At 37.8% G+C, this 15,848-nt stretch overlaps 1 protein-coding gene across 3 annotated transcripts in view; it reads left to right on the top strand.

Moving 5' to 3' along the window:
* The window catches only part of ZNF277 (zinc finger protein 277), a 109,102-nt gene that overhangs the window by 42,620 nt on the left and 50,634 nt on the right, over positions 1–15,848 (top strand). The window lies entirely within an intron of this gene.

Raw genomic sequence — 15,848 nt, 5'->3', positions numbered from 1 at the left:
AGTCATTTATCCTCCATTCCAAATCCTTTTGGATTTTAAATCTCTCATTGGCAGTAAACATTAGAGTGAAATTATTTCCAGAGAACTGAATATACTTAACCATGGAGGCATATTTTTAACAGTAGTAGTCTTATCTGATTTAAATCTACAAATTAATCATTTATCATATTAATAAGGAAAGCTTTATTTTTATCCATTTATATTCCTAGGATTTATTTCCCCCTAAAATACCATGAATTTATAATATTTCCAACAGCTGCTGCTGTTTGGAAACGTTTCAAGTAATAAGTAACATTATTGTTACTACTGCACTAGTAAATGAGATGCTACTAACTCCTCTTAAGGGAACAGGTAAAAAGGTATCATGTATAATCCGTAAACATATGTAATCTATAGCCAAGAAATGAAACCAGTATACCTTTTTGTTTCCCAGTTTTGCACCAAAGTTGCCTAAGAGGAAACTGTTTTGCAATTATTTCAAGTTTTTATTTAAACTCCAGCTAGTTAAATTTATTTAAATTCCAGTTAAATTTCCTCCTGAGAGTTTAATCACGTTTTCACTATTAGGCAGTTTTGAAAGTAAGAAATGCAGCATGGAAGGGAGGCAACAGTCAAAATTTCTCTGTTTTCATAATATAATAAGGGAAAGGAGCTTAATCGGTATTATCTCATTAGCCATAGCATGGGTGGAAATCAAACTATTTCTCCATCCTCTAGTCTACTATATGGTTTGCTCCTAAGCTTCCTTTTTTAGTAGCTCCTAAGCTAATTGAGAGTTTTCCAGACAGCTAGATCATTTTGTAGATCTACAAATAACCACCTTCCAAACCATCCTTGGGGAATTTAATAAGATGAACAGTGCTTTGGAGATGTATAAGAAAGCAATTTCTGACTATTTCTAGAAATATTGGACATAGTAATAGCTCCAGCATTACAATAGGATGGTTGTCATCCAACCACGTGTTGTCATCCTGTCTTTTTCTGACTCATCTTTGCTGTTGATTATGCTTGCATACCAACTGACCAGACCTGCTTAACAAGAGGTAATTAGGTGATAGAAGCGCCTGGGTGGCTCAGTGGGCTAAGTGTCTGCCTTTGGCTCAAGTTGTGATCTCAGGGTCCTAGGATCCAGCACCACATCAGGCTCCCTACTCACTGGAGAGACTGCTACTCCCTCTCCTGCAGCCCCTCTCCCCTGCTCATGTGCTCTCTCCTTCTCTCTCTCTCTCAAATAAATAAAATCTTAAAAATATAAAAATTTAAAAAAAAAGAATTAGGTGATAGAATATGCTGTAGAGCTTAACACGTAAAAGTTTTTCTTTATAGAATGGGAATGTAAAAAAAATCTTTGGTGAGCAAGAGAGTTGTTAATCCTGATTCTATGTGAAAAATTTTGCCTTTACCGTTGACAAGATGCAATAATCTGAACCTATTAGAGACTTTCTGGAATATATATCCACATAGATAAAGAATCCCACGATAGTAAGTTCCTGTATTTATATAAAAGATAACATTGGGCTCCTGAGTGGCTCAGTGGTTGAGCATCTGCCTTTAGTTCAGGTTGTGAACCCCTGTTCCTGGAATGAGTCCTGCATCAGGCTTCCTGCAGGGATCCTGCTTCTCCCTCTGGCTATGTTTCTGCCTCTCCCTGTGTGTCTATCATGAATAAACAAATAAAACTTAAAGACAAAAAAAAAAAGATAACACTAGTCCAGATAACAGTAGTCCAGAGGGTTAATTTTAATGGCAGAGATTTTAGGCACCATGATAAACAGTTTTAAAAAAATAGTTTTGGGGATCCCTGGGTGGCGCAGCAGTTTAGCGCCTGCCTTTGGCTCAGGGCGCGATCCTGGAGACCTGGGATCGAATCCCATGTCAGGCTCCCAGTGCATGGAGCCTGCTTCTCCCTCTGCCTATGTCTCTGCACCTCTCTCTCTCTCTCTCTCTCTCCACCCCCCCCCCGCCCCCGTGTGACTATCGTAAATAAATAAAAATTTTTTTAAAAAGATTAAAAAAATAATAGTTTTGGGCAGCCCGGGTGGCTCAGCGGTTTAGCGCCTTCAGCCCAGGCATGATCCTGGAGACCTGGGATCAAGTCCCACATCCGGCTCCCTGTGTGGAGCCTGCTTCTCCCTCTGCCTGTGTCTCTGCCTCTCTCTCTCTCTCTCTCTCTCTCATGAATAAATAAATAAAATCTTTAAAATATATATATATAGTTTTGCCAGAGGATTTGTCTGTAGTCTCTACATTATACCCTATATAATTATGCCTGTTCTTGTGTTTAGGATCTCCTCCCTTTGCTCTGGCTGCAAAGTGAGATAATTTAAATCCTTACTACAGAACAGTGATTAATTTAGTTATTTGACTGCTTGAAATCCCAACATGAGGATACTTCATATACTTATCATAATTTAAAAATGTTAGACTAAACGTTTAAACTTTTTGGGGTCCCCAGAATTTTTTAAGAATCTATTAAATCAAATGACCTTCTTACCAGAAAAACTCACATACATACAATTTGGAATACAGTTCCACATTGAACTCCATAGACCTGAGGTTGTGAATCACCTATGGACCCAACATTCAGAACTTCAGCACTAATTAGATCTGCCCTGTCTGATATGACAGCCAATAATCACTTATAGCTATTTAAATTAAAATTAAACACAGTTAAAGTTCCCTAGTCTCACCATCCACATTTTCAATGCTCAGGAGCAACATGTGGCTAATGGCTACCATATTGGACAGAGCAGATATAAAATATTTCCTTCATTTCAGAAGGTTGTGTTGGATAGCACTGGGTTAGATGTTTCTAAAACTATTCTACTTAAGAATCTTACCATTATGTATATATGTATATGTGTTTGTGTAGAAATGCATGATTTGACAGCCTAAAACATACATGTTGTAAGAAAAATTGGTTGCCTTTAGGCACAAAATATACATCTTTTCCTGAAACATAAATATGTCATAAAGTAAGGCATCTAGCTAACCTCAGCTGGGCCTTCAGGACTTTTCTACTTTGATTTTTTTTTTTTATCTTGTTGTATCTAAATTGCGTTTTCCATAGTAGTAGTTCTAAATTCTTCTACTCTTCCTTAAGCTCTTGCTTTTCAGTATGGTTGGAGACTTCATTTGTTCAGAAAACTGTGGCTATCATTCCTCAACTGCCCTTATCTCTGTATTAAAAATCTCATTGAGTTTTTTTTAATCATCATGTGCTACAGAAATAGCAAGGTGATGAAGAGAATGCAAAAGCCTCTGAATTTCAACAATATAATCAGAACCTAAGAGTAAATAGTTACAGAATGACATAATGCTTTCGAAGCATGGACTCTGTTCTCATACAATTTGATCATTTAGGTCTATGTTAGGGCCATAGAATGTGTATTTTTTTTTTAATTTTATTTATGATAGTCACATAGAGAGAGAGAGGCAGAGACACAGGCAGAGGGAGAAGCAGGCTCCATGCATCGGGAGCCCGACGTGGGACTCGATCCTGGGTCTCCAGGATCGCGCCCTGGGCCAAAGGCAGGCGCCAAACCGCTGCGCCACCCAGGGATCCCCGAATGTGTATTTTTAATTAATCCACAGGAACTTCTAATATACCTCAATGTAGATAATACCCATCCTTGAACTTACAGCCATACTTATAATTATCAGTACTAACAATAGGAGTTAACCTTTGCTGAGCCTTTGTTTCCATCATCCATGTGCTTTATATTAATTTCCTCTCTGGAGGGTATTATGCTGAGTGAAGTAAGTCAATTGGAGAAGGACAAACATTATATGTTCTCATTCATTTGGGGAATATAAATAATAGTGAAAGGGAATATAAAGGAAGGGAGAAGAAATGTGTGGGAAATATCAGAAAGGGAGACAGAACATAAAGACTCCTAACTCTGGGAAATGAACTAGGGGTGGTAGAAGGGGAGGAGGGCGGGGGGTGGGAGTGAATGGGTGATGGGCACTGGGGGTTATTCTGTATGTTAGTAAATTGAACACCAATAAAAAATAAATTAAAAAAAATATAAATAAATAAATAAAAATAAAAATAAAATAATTTCCTCAATGAGCCCTCATAACAACTCTATCAGTGATCATTATGATCAATCCATTTTATGGTGTGGAAACAGGCTACAAGAGGTCGACTAACTTGCCCAGGACTGGTTAGGAGTTAATGGGATCAAATGTACAGTATTTGTAAATATGTGTACATTGTTGAACAGCAGATCTCTAGAACTTTTTTACCTTGCATGATTGAAACTACACTCAACAAGTACTCCCACATTTTCCCATCCCCCAGCCCCTGACAAACATCATTGTACCTTCTGCTTGTATGAGTTCAACTACTTTAGGTGCTTCATATAAGGGGAATCATACAGTATTTGTCCTTTTGTGACTGGCTTACATTTTAAGTCTTCAGCCCATTTGGGGAAGATTTTTGTGTGTGCTCTAAGGAAAAAGAAATGATTTCTTTCTTTTGCATGTGAATATCCAGTTTACACAACAGTGATGTTCTTTAACAAATGAAACTGTCCTTTCCCATTGTGTAGTCTTAGCATCTTTGTCAAAGATCATTTGACAATATAGGTGTGGGTTTATTTCTAGGCTCTCTTGTTTTGTTCTCTGATCTCTCTCTATCTGTCTTTATGCCATTACAGTCCGTTTTGTTTACCGTAGCTTTGTAATATGTTTTGACTTGAGGAAGTGTGATGCCTGCAGCTTTGTTCCTCTTTATTCCTCAAGATTGTTTTGTTTTTTCAGAGTCCTTTGTGCTTCTATATGAATTTTAGGTAATTTAGGATTGTATCTATTTCTGCAAAAATCCCATTGGGATTTTGATAGAGATTACATGGAATTTGTAGATTGTTTTGGATAATGTGGACATCTTAACATTTTAAGTCTTCCAATTCATGAACACAGGCGGTCTTCCCAACTATTTGTATCTCAGTTTCTTTTATCACTGGTTTATAGTTTTCAGTGTACAAGTCTTTTGCCTTTTTGGTTAAATTTATTCCTAAGTATTTCACTCTTTTTTTTTTTTCTTTTTAAGATTTTGTTTGTAAGTTATCTATACACCTAACGTGGAGCTTGAATTCACCACCTCAAGATCTAAGAGTCACATGCTCTACTGCCTGAGCCAGCTACCTACCCTGTATTTTACTCTTTCTGATGCTTTTTTAAATGGAATCATTTCCTTTTCAGAAGATACATTGTTAGTGTATAGAAACAAACTGATTTTTGCCTATTGATTTTGTAACATGCAACCTGCCTGCATTTATTAGTTATAAAGTGTCTTGTATGTGTGTAATCTACTGTATTCTAGACATAAGTCATCCTCAGTTTTACATTTTTTTATGATTTGGACACCTTTTATTTCTTTTTTCCTGTCTAATTTCTCTTGTTAGAACTTCCAGTATTCTGTTGAATAGAAGTGGCAAGAATGAGCATCCTTGTCTTATTCCTGATTTTAGAGGGAAAGCTTTCAGTTTTTCACAGTTGAATATGACTTTTCATATATAGCATTTACTATGTTGGGGAAGTGTTCTTTTCCTAGTTTGTTGAGTGTTTTTATCATGAAAGGATGTTGAATTTGTCAGATCCTTTTTCTGCATCTATTGAACTGATCATATGATTTTTATCTTTCATTCTGCTCATGTGATGTATCAGATTGATTTTTATTATTATTATTATTTTCTGAACCATCCTTGCATCCCAGAAATAAATCCCACTTGATTCTGGTGTATGATCATAATGCGCCATTGAATTTGGCTAGTATTTTGTTGAGGATTTTTGCATGTGTATTCATTGGGGATATTGGCTGGTAGTTTTCTGGTAATGTCTTTCTTTGGTTTTGGTATCAGGATAAACCTGGCCTCATAAAATGAGTTTGGGAGTATTCATTCCTCTGATGTTTTGGAGTTTGAGAGGGATTAGCACTAAATCTTTAAATTTTTGGTAGATTTCTTCTGTAAGATCATCTGTTCCTGGGCTTTTGCTTTGTTCAGAGTTTTTTATTACTGATTTAGTCTCTTTATAGGTCTATTCAGATTTTCTGTTTCTTCACAATTCAGTTTTGGCAGGTTGTATGTTTCTAGGAAATTACCCATTTCATCTAAGTCATCCAATTTGTTGGCATATAATTATTCATAGTAGTTTCTTATGATCCTTGTATTTCTGTGGTGTCAGTTATAATTTCCCCCTTTCATACCTGATTTTGAGTCTTTTTTCTTTTTTTCATAGTCTAACTGAAGGTTTGTCAATTTTTTTTATCTTTTCAAAAGACCAACTCTTAATTTTATTGATTTTTTGCTATTCTGTATTTCAATCTGTCCTAATCTTTATTATTTCCTTCCTTATGTTAACTTTAAGCTTAGTTCTTCTTTGAGTAGTTCCTTGATTTAGAGTTAGATTGTCTATGAAATCATTTTTTTTTAGATTTTACTTATTTATTCATGAAAGACGCACAGAAAGAGGCAGAGACATAGTCAGAGGGAGAAGCAGGCTCCCTGCAGGAGCCCAATGCAGGATCCAATTCCAGGACCCTGGGATCATGCCCTGAGCCGAAGGTAGATGCTTAACCACTGAGCCACCCAGGCATCCCAAGATCTTTCTTCTTCTTCTTTTTTTTTTTTTTTAATTTTCTTTTTTAAGATTTTAGTTATTCATGAGAGACACACAGAGAGAGAGGCAGAGGAAGAAGTAGGCTCCATGCAGGGAACCCAATGCAGGACTCAATCCCGGGACCCCAGAATCAAGACCTGAGCCAAAGGCAGAGGCTGAGCCACCCAGGCATCCCAATCTTTCTTCTTTTTAACATAAGCACTTACCACACTATAAGCTTCCCTATTATGTTTTTTGTTGCATCCCCAAAGTTTGTTGTGTTTTCATTTTGTTAGGACTTATTTTGTGACCTAATATGTTACGTTACTTCCTTAATTAAAGACCTTCTGAATCTACTTGCAACTTCCAAATTAAATATAAATCTTTGAGCTAGCATTAAGAGCCATCATTATGTAACCCCTCTACCCTTGCAGCCTTTTCTTTTTTTTTATAATAAATTTTTTTTTATTGGTGTTCAATTTACCAACATACAGAATAACACCCAGTGCTCATCCCGTCAAGTGCCCCCCTCAGTGCCCATCACCCAATCACCCATTCACCCCCACCCCCCCGCCCTCCTCCCTTTCCACCACCCTTAGTTCGTTTCCCAGAGTTAGGAGTCTTTATGTTCTGTCTCCCTTTCTGATATTTCCCACACATTTCTTCTCCCTTCCCTTATATTCCCTTTCACTATTTATATTCCCCAAATGATTGAGACCATATAATGTTTGTCCTTCTCCAATTGATTTACTTCACTCAGCATAATACCCTCCAGTTCCATCCACGTTGAAGCAAATGGTGGGTATTTGTCGTTTCTAATGGCTGAGTAATATTCCATTGTATACATAAACCACATCTTCTTTAGCCTTTTCTTACTTAGACTGTAGCACCAATTGGACTATTTTAACTTTTTAACTGCCTGTATATATACTTGCTGGAATTCTTTACCATTTCAAATTTACCATTTCTTTACCATTTCAATTCTTTACCATTTCTTCCTCTATGAAGATTTTGCTTTATATCTCCTGGTTTGTGTTCTTTCTTCCCTTCCTATCCCTTAACTCTTGATTTATATGATGAACTTTTCATATATTGACTAGTATTATAATTACTTGTACAGTTGTCTCATATTTTCCTCTAGCAACTTCTTCAGGATAGGGATTTTACATTAATAATTGTTGCAGCTCTGATAGTGTCTAGCATATACTTTTGGCATAGTAAGCACTTGAGTTTAAAATGGTAAATTTAATAGAAATTTTTCATCTTAAATGTCAAGACTTAACAAAATGGCCAAATAAAAATTATACTTGCTTTATTTTTTTCTCTTAATTTCATCTTTCACAATCACATTGAGAAACTCATCAGATAACTTGCAGAAATTTTTCAGTGTGGGATGCCCGGGTAGCTCAGCAGTTGAGCATCTGCATTCAGCTCAGAGCATGAAGCTGGTCCTGGGATTGAGTCCCACATCGAGTCCCTGCTTGGAGCCTACTTCTCCCTCTATGTCTCTGCCCCTCTGTGTCTCTCATGAATAAATAAATAAAATCTTTAGAAAAATTTTCAGTGTTAGGGCACCTGGGTGGCTTAGTCAGTTAAGCATCCAACTCTTGATTTCTGTTCAGTATATGATCTCAGGATTGTGAGAACAAGCTGCATGTTGGGCCCTGTGCTGTGTGGAGCCTGCCTGAGATTCTCCCTCTCCTGCCCCCCCCTCCTCCCCTGCATGCAAGCGCGAGTGTGCTCTTGTGCGCTCTCTCTCTCTTTAAAAATAAATTTTAGTGTTAAAGAAAATTGGGGGTAAATGAATGCATTCATAGTCTCTGATTTTCTTTTTGTATGTTTCTTTCAAGCCCTGTACTTGTATGTGGGTTTTTTTTTTTTTTTTTTTGGTTTGTTTTGGGTTTTTTTAGGTTTTGTTTATTTATTTGGTAGAGAGACAGAAAGGGGCACCTGGGTGGCTTAGTCAGTTAAGCATCTGCCTTCGGCTCAGGTTGTGATTCCAGAGTCCTGGGATGGAGCCGTGCATTGGGCTCCCCAGCTCAGTGGGGAGTCTACTTCTCCCTCCCCTTCTCCCTGTACCCCCTGTCCCACTTATGCTCACTCTCTCACTTGCTTTTTTTCTCTTTCAGATAAATAAATTTAAAAAATCTTTTAAGAGTGAGAAAGCACAAGCCGGGGGAGGGATAGAGGAAAGTTAGTTAAACATAGATGTTAAACATCTGACTTCAGATGCTTAACTGACTGAGCCACCAGGCACCCCTGCCATATATTAAAGAACTGATTTTGATTTGCATGACACTTAGGTTGTATCTATTACTTTGCTTTATAGGGGATGTTGTAATAAAGTTTTCATAGCTTTTCACTTGTGTTAAATTCATTCCTTAAATTTCTAAGCACACGTTTATTAGGTTTAAGGGTTGAATGTGTTTATAACTATTTCCACACCAAAGGCCGTGGCAAACCTGCCATCTATAGTTGAGTGTACTAATTCAGCACAGCCTCATCAGCAGTATAGTGTCAAGATGTATAAAAACGCCCACTTAAGCTTATTTCCTCCTTGCCCATATTCCCCTACTCATAGTAGTTGTACAGTAAATCAATCCTTTTAATATTAGGCCTCAGTAATTTACAAAATGAATTATTAGCCCAAAAGTAGTTAAATAAGGGTCTTACATTCTTACTCTGAGCTTTAGAGATAGATTGTGGTTAAAAAGACCAGACCCAGTCTTCTCCATTTTTTTCAAATGCATGTATATGGAGCACACACTTAAAAATTAAGGAACTAACAAAAAGAGAGAGAAAAATTAAGGAACTAACTTATTCAGGAAGTAGATTTTTTTTTTTTAAGTTAAGAGAGAAGTACCCTTAACTTAGAAAGAAAGTTACCTTCTTGGAGTTTAACTTTCACAATAAAACTAAGACATAATAAATGAGATTGAGTTGGCATTGGAGTCTTATGGAAAAGGATGATGTTTATTGAATTAAAAGCTTAGAGAAAAAGCCTGAAAATATCATCCAGTCTTGATAAAATACTAAAACAAGCTATCATCAAATAAATGACACTAATGTAAATAAAGAACATACGTAAAGGAAATGTTTGCTTTGGAAATTAGGAGTTTGTTTACACATTTTCTAAGTTAAAACTACAAAAATAAACAAAAATACCCTGCCCATCTTTATATTCCAAATTTTATGATTATCAATTAGATTATCAGAGTGTGATAGGAATAGCAACTAAACTTATTTGATCTGGGTTTACTATATCACCAAATTACTGCTTTTTTTTTTTTCAAAGTTTTAGCAGTGTGATGGTAGTTTGCAAAGCAAAGTGTGGGTACTTAAAGGGGAACTTATGGGTCACGTGTTCTGTAGTTCCTCATGAAGGAATACTGAAAAACTTTTCATCAATTATTTGTTGATATGGGCTTTTATTTTCTCATTTGACTTAAGGGGGACAGAAACTTCAGAAGCTGCTTATTTTTCTTTCAAAGCACCAGCAGCTTTTATCTACTTGGCAGGAATGATACACGGTAAAGTCTAGGGTTGTCATTTTAGCACATCGAGGTATTATGAATTCATGACTGGTTTTGTTCCTAGATAGAACCTTACTACTAAAACATGATTGTGGATGAGCAGACTGACATCTTCTGGGAACTCTGACATGCAGAATTTCAGGCCTTTTTACCTCCTAGACCTACTCTGTTAATTCATGTCCTTCAAGAAGCACACACCAAGATGAGATTTGAAGTGTAAGAGATTTTGAGGGGAAGATACCAGAGGAGGGAAAAAGGAGAGAGTGCTGGAGGAGGTACCAATGTAGGTCTGACCCCTGTGAAGGAGAGGGAAGGAAGGGTGGTGGAGTAGAATGTCAGACTATGGCACAGTTGTAAGTAAGTTTCTGACAAGCTGATGGGAATCCTCCAGCCAATGTCACATGTCAGTGAAATTCCATGGCTCACTCGAACAAGGCTGATTTCCTATTTCTGCTGCCTCTAATCATTTACTGAGAGCAGCCTGTGGAAGCTTGGCTTCAGTGCAAGTAGGATTTCAGAGCACAGCACCTGAGACTATCTTTCAATTATGCTCCTAGCAGCAGGAGATTAGATTGGCATGTTTCCCTGGCCACCAGACCTCCTGATTCAGGATCTGCATTTTAACAAAGCCTCCAGGTGAATTATAAGCACATTAAAACTTTGAGAAGCATGACTCTAGAATAATAATTTGGCCCTTTGGGATCTTACCCAGAGTCAATAAAATTGTTCACAATCAGTATAGGATCTCCTCAAAAATTCAGCTCTCTTGGGATGGTATTTTTTTACAGTTCATTTGAACAGAGTTGCTGTTCAAAGTGAGAACTAGAGCAGATAATTTGTTGTTGTTAATTTATAACAAATGTGTGAAGCAGATTTGGGGCCAAAGCAGACTTTCCAAGATGCTTTGCCTCTTTGCTGAAAGGAGCTAGATATAGTTTATTTCCTTTTGCCTTTTTGAGTTCAAGGTCCCTTTAGCAAAGAATTCTGTATTTATTTATTTATTTATTTATTTATTTATTTATTTATTTATTTATTTATTTATTACCATGTGGTAAGTTGTAGCTATGATTCTTATAGTGGCAGCTAGAAATAAACAATGTGTTAGACATTATCTTACTGAATTATCTCTACTGACCCAGTGCTTAATATTTGAGAAGCTCTCTCCATAGGACAGAATACAGTGCCAGGTAAGCTTTGTCACAGGCCCTGTTCCTTGTTTACAGACGTCCATGTGTTCAAGATACCCATACTCTCATGTATAATCAAAATGTCCACAGTCGTGTGGAATCATCCTTTGAACCATTGATCCCAAAACTTCAGTCTAGGGACAACTGCTTGGCAAAGTCTATAATAAAGTCTTGAAATCATTACTTTTAAAAAGCCCTCCAAGTGATGAAATGCAAACAGATTTGGAAACCACTGCTCTAAAGTAAAATACATCCTTGAGATGCATGCCTTTCCCATAAAAACATCCTCTGATGGAGTGGTATAATTTACTCTGCGTTCCAAATGCCACTTGTCTCTGTCTACTGGACAGTATGCATGAAAAATTGTAAAAGAACTTAGAAATTCCTAATTAAACATAACATACTTCTATTATTCTCAATAATACTTTTTTATCTTAGAATGTAGTGTAATTTTTACATCATTCTTTATTATCAGTGGGCTCATTATACCAAGGCCCATAGACCTAAAGATCTGGATATAATTATTCTAGACTACTCTCATTCTGGGTTAGAGAAAGTTCCCCTAAAGATAGACAGCCACAGGTGTTTCCTGAAATAAGGCTTAACTAGAACCTGAGTTAAAGGTACAACTCCAGTTTTGAGTATCTCTGATCTTATTCATTCTTTTAGGCAATTATAAAATACCATCTATGTTTCAAGCACTCTATAGTCTATAACAGAGATAGGAAAATAAGATTTAGTCCTTAACCTTGAGGAGTTCCCATACTACCCTAGAGACACTTATTACAACAGATATATTTGCTATTATTGGACATGCAGAGATGGAGTGAGTCAAGCCTTCAAGAGGAGTGGGTGGAAGGGTGCTGGAAACCAAGAAAATAACACTAACGCATCACATGAGACTAGTCACTGCTGCCCTTGTCCAGCAGCCATGCCAGGAATATCTAACTTTGGAGCCGATCATCTGCACTCATCTAAAGCTTAACTCATTATCCATTCCTCCAGAACAAAAAACCTGCTTCTCTACATACATTCCTAGATTGGTGACTGGTACCCCTCATTTATACTGCCTCCCCAGCCAGAAACTCTGAAGGCATCCTATTCGTCGTCTTCACTCCCTGTGGCCAGCCAGTAATCAGGGAACTATCAATTCAATCTCTGCAGCTTCTCCTCTGTCACCTCTAAGTGCTACTAACATTCCTGCCTTCATCCTGGATGCTGCAGTAATCTCCCAACTGGCCAATCTCATCATCTTGAGACTTGCCTCTTTCTAATCTACTCTCCCTATATCGGTTCAAATATAGGAGTGGCTCTACTGACTGCCTCAGTGTTAATGTATAGGGTAAGAGTGCTAAGGCTTAAGCCAGACTTGGATTAAGATCCTGGCTCCACCATTTACTAGCTGTCTAGAGCAAGGCATTTAGCCTCTCAGTGTCTTGGTTTCCTCAACTGTCAAGTAGTGAAGGAAATGGAATCTCTGTCCGAGGGTTATTGTGAGGACTGATTGGATTAATACTATACATATAAAGTTAATACTGAACATATAAAGTGCTTAACAGTGTCTAGCACAAAATGAACCCACAGTGGTGGTGACAGCCATGGTGCAGTAACCTAGTGTACATACCAGGTAAATAAAGACAACCAGGACTCATCTGGCCATCCAGGAATTAAAAGTCTGAAGTGGGGAAAGAAAAACAAATAGGTAAATTACTTATTTTGATCAATGCTGTTGTAAATTTGAACGTGATGCTAAATGATTAAGGAGTCAGAGAGAACACTAAAATCTTGTCCAAAATGTTCTATTAACATTTCTATTTTTCTGGGAGTGCCTGGGTGGCTCATTTGGTTGAGCATCCAAGTCTTGGTGTTGGCTCAGGTCATAACCTCAGGGTCATGATATCAAGCCCCAGGTGGGGCTCCACTTTCAGCATGGAGTCTGCTTAAAGTTTCTCTCTCCCTCTCTGCCCCTCCTCCCTGTACACACACTCGCTATCTCCCTCTCTCAAATAAATATCTTCAAAAAATTTTTTCTGGATTACATAGTACCTTGAGTTCCCAAAACAACTTAGTACCCCCTAAACCACAAGTTCCTCATACATGAAATTTGTATAGTTATGATTTTGTTCCTGTATGCCTTTACCGTAACCATAAGGGTTTGGTTCTAGTGTGTGTGAACATTTAGTTTCATTCTCTTAGGAATAATTTGAAGAAAGAGAACTGTGCATTGAACATACAAAAAGGAGGAGAAATGAACCACAGAATATTAGAGAGTTTGTAGTGAAACCCCAGAAAAGGGGATCCCTGGGTGGCACAGCGGTTTAGCGCCTGCCTTTGGCCCAGGGCGCGATCCTGGAGACCCGGGATCGAATCCTACGTCAGGCTCCCGGTGCATGGAGCCTGCTTCTCCCTCTGCCTGTGTCTCTGCCTCTCTCTCTCTCTCTCTCTCTGTATGACTATCATAAATAAATTAAAAAAAAAAAAAAGAAACCCCAGAAAAGCATACCGACAATGACAGAGACCAACTGTACCCAGTGGCTCTTGGAGGATGTGGACTACTGAGTTTTTTTGGTGAAAGTAGTACCAGGGAGACTTCAGGACTCTGTAATCAGGGCAGATTACACAGAAATTAAGTGTGGCTTGTAAATACATAGGAATTCAAAATAGTACCGAATCGACACATTAAAGAAAAACACATTTGGGGAAATACCTTTTGGAACTGGAGGCAGAATAATGTAGTATTTGAACTTAGGCTTAACTTACTTATTTAGGCCCCTTGATTTAACTTTCCTAAGTCTCAGCAGTCTCATCTGGAAGACTTTCTCTTAGTAATAGTACTAACTGGGAAAGGTAGCTGTGATTGAGCAAGTGCCTTGAAGCCCTTTGCTGGTAATTTACAAATATCAAATACCTAGTAATGTTTGTTCTTGCTATTGGTGATGGCTAATACTGTTTTTTTGTTTGTTTTTTTTTTTTTTTTGAAGTCAGGAAAAATGAATTCAGATACATACATCATTCAGATTTGGGGAGAAGAGTGTAGGACAGTACCTGTTATTTTCTAGATGGCAGGCAATGTTTACCAAAGGTACCTTTACTTAGAATATATGTTGTCTTTTGTTCTAGTAAATGTAAAATATAGATTCATAAGAGTATTGCCTCTCTTCCCCCATCCTGTTTTTAACATGAGAGTTTAATTTCCCACAGAATTTTTTCTTAAGATTTTATTTATTTATTCATGAGAGATACAGAGAGAGAGAGAGGCAGAGACCCAGGCAGAGGGAAAAGCAGGCTCCATGCAGGGAGCCCGAAGTGGGACTCAATCCTGGGACCTCGGGATCACACCCTGAGCCAAAGGCAGATGCTCAACCGCTGAGCCACCCAGGCATCTCGAATTTCCCACAGAATTTAACCTACAAGTGAAAAACTATAGAATTCCTTGGTTCCATTGTATAATTTAATGAATGTAAAAGTTGATAACACATCACTTTTGTTAATAGTGCTTCTAGAAGTGCTTGTGTATTTTAAATATTCTCTCCCTTGTCATATATAATCTATCTCACCTTTTCTGGTATTAAATAATTTTATGGGGCAGCCCCGGTGGCGCAGCGGTTTAGCGCTGCCTGCAGCCCCGGGTGTGATCCTAGAGACCCAGGATCGAGTCCCACATCAGGCTCCCTACATGGAGCCTGCTTCTCCCTCTGCCTGTCTCTGCCTCTCTCTTCGCTCTCTCTGAATGAATAAATAAATAAATCTTTAATAAATAAATAAATAAATAAATAAATAAATAAATAAATAAATTTATTTTATGGAACTAAGATAAAAGTTTAATTCAGCATACTTTAATATGAGCAGAGTATTATGAGCGATGTACTAGAGGACATGTCCTTTGGGACACTTTCTCACTCCAGCTCAGTTACATGACTCTCCTGTCGCATGTTCCCACAAACCCTATACTTTCTATCTCTCTTTATCCTTTCAATTTATTTGTGCTGTCAAGCAGGTTACAGGCACCTTAGCCTTGATAATAAGGACCCTGTTATGCAACATTAAGCAGAAAAGACTAGCACTCAGTAGCTACTCAGCTGGTTTTTGTGGAGTGAATGAATGCTTATCCAGTGTTGAGGCCATGGTCAGCAGCACCCCAGTGACTGATTGCATGAACTAGGCAATTAAGAAGGTCTTTAGAAATGAGGTAAGGTAAGATTAAAACAAGAAATAAAGTTAGTAGGAAGCTAATTCCAAAGACTTTTCTGTGGAATACCTGTCTTTTTTTTTTTTTTTTAAGATTTATTTATTTTATTTTAGAGAATGAAAAAGAGACAATGGAGGGGAGGGGCTGGAGGTATAGGGAGAGATAGTCTTAAGCTGACTCCACACTGAGCCCAGATTGAGACTTGGGACTTGACCTTACGACCTTGAGATCATGACCCAGAGATCTGGACCTGTGCTGACACCGAAAGGTGAACACTTAACCTACTGCACCACCCAGACACCCCAGAATAGCTGTCTTTCTTTATGAAGAAGA

The sequence above is a fragment of the Canis lupus genome, chromosome 18, assembly GCF_048164855.1.
Source record: "Canis lupus baileyi chromosome 18, mCanLup2.hap1, whole genome shotgun sequence".
In the NCBI taxonomy this organism is placed as follows: domain Eukaryota; kingdom Metazoa; phylum Chordata; class Mammalia; order Carnivora; family Canidae; genus Canis; species Canis lupus.
The sequence above is the reverse complement of the archived record's forward strand: the minus strand, read 5'-3'. Positions and strand labels throughout refer to the sequence as shown.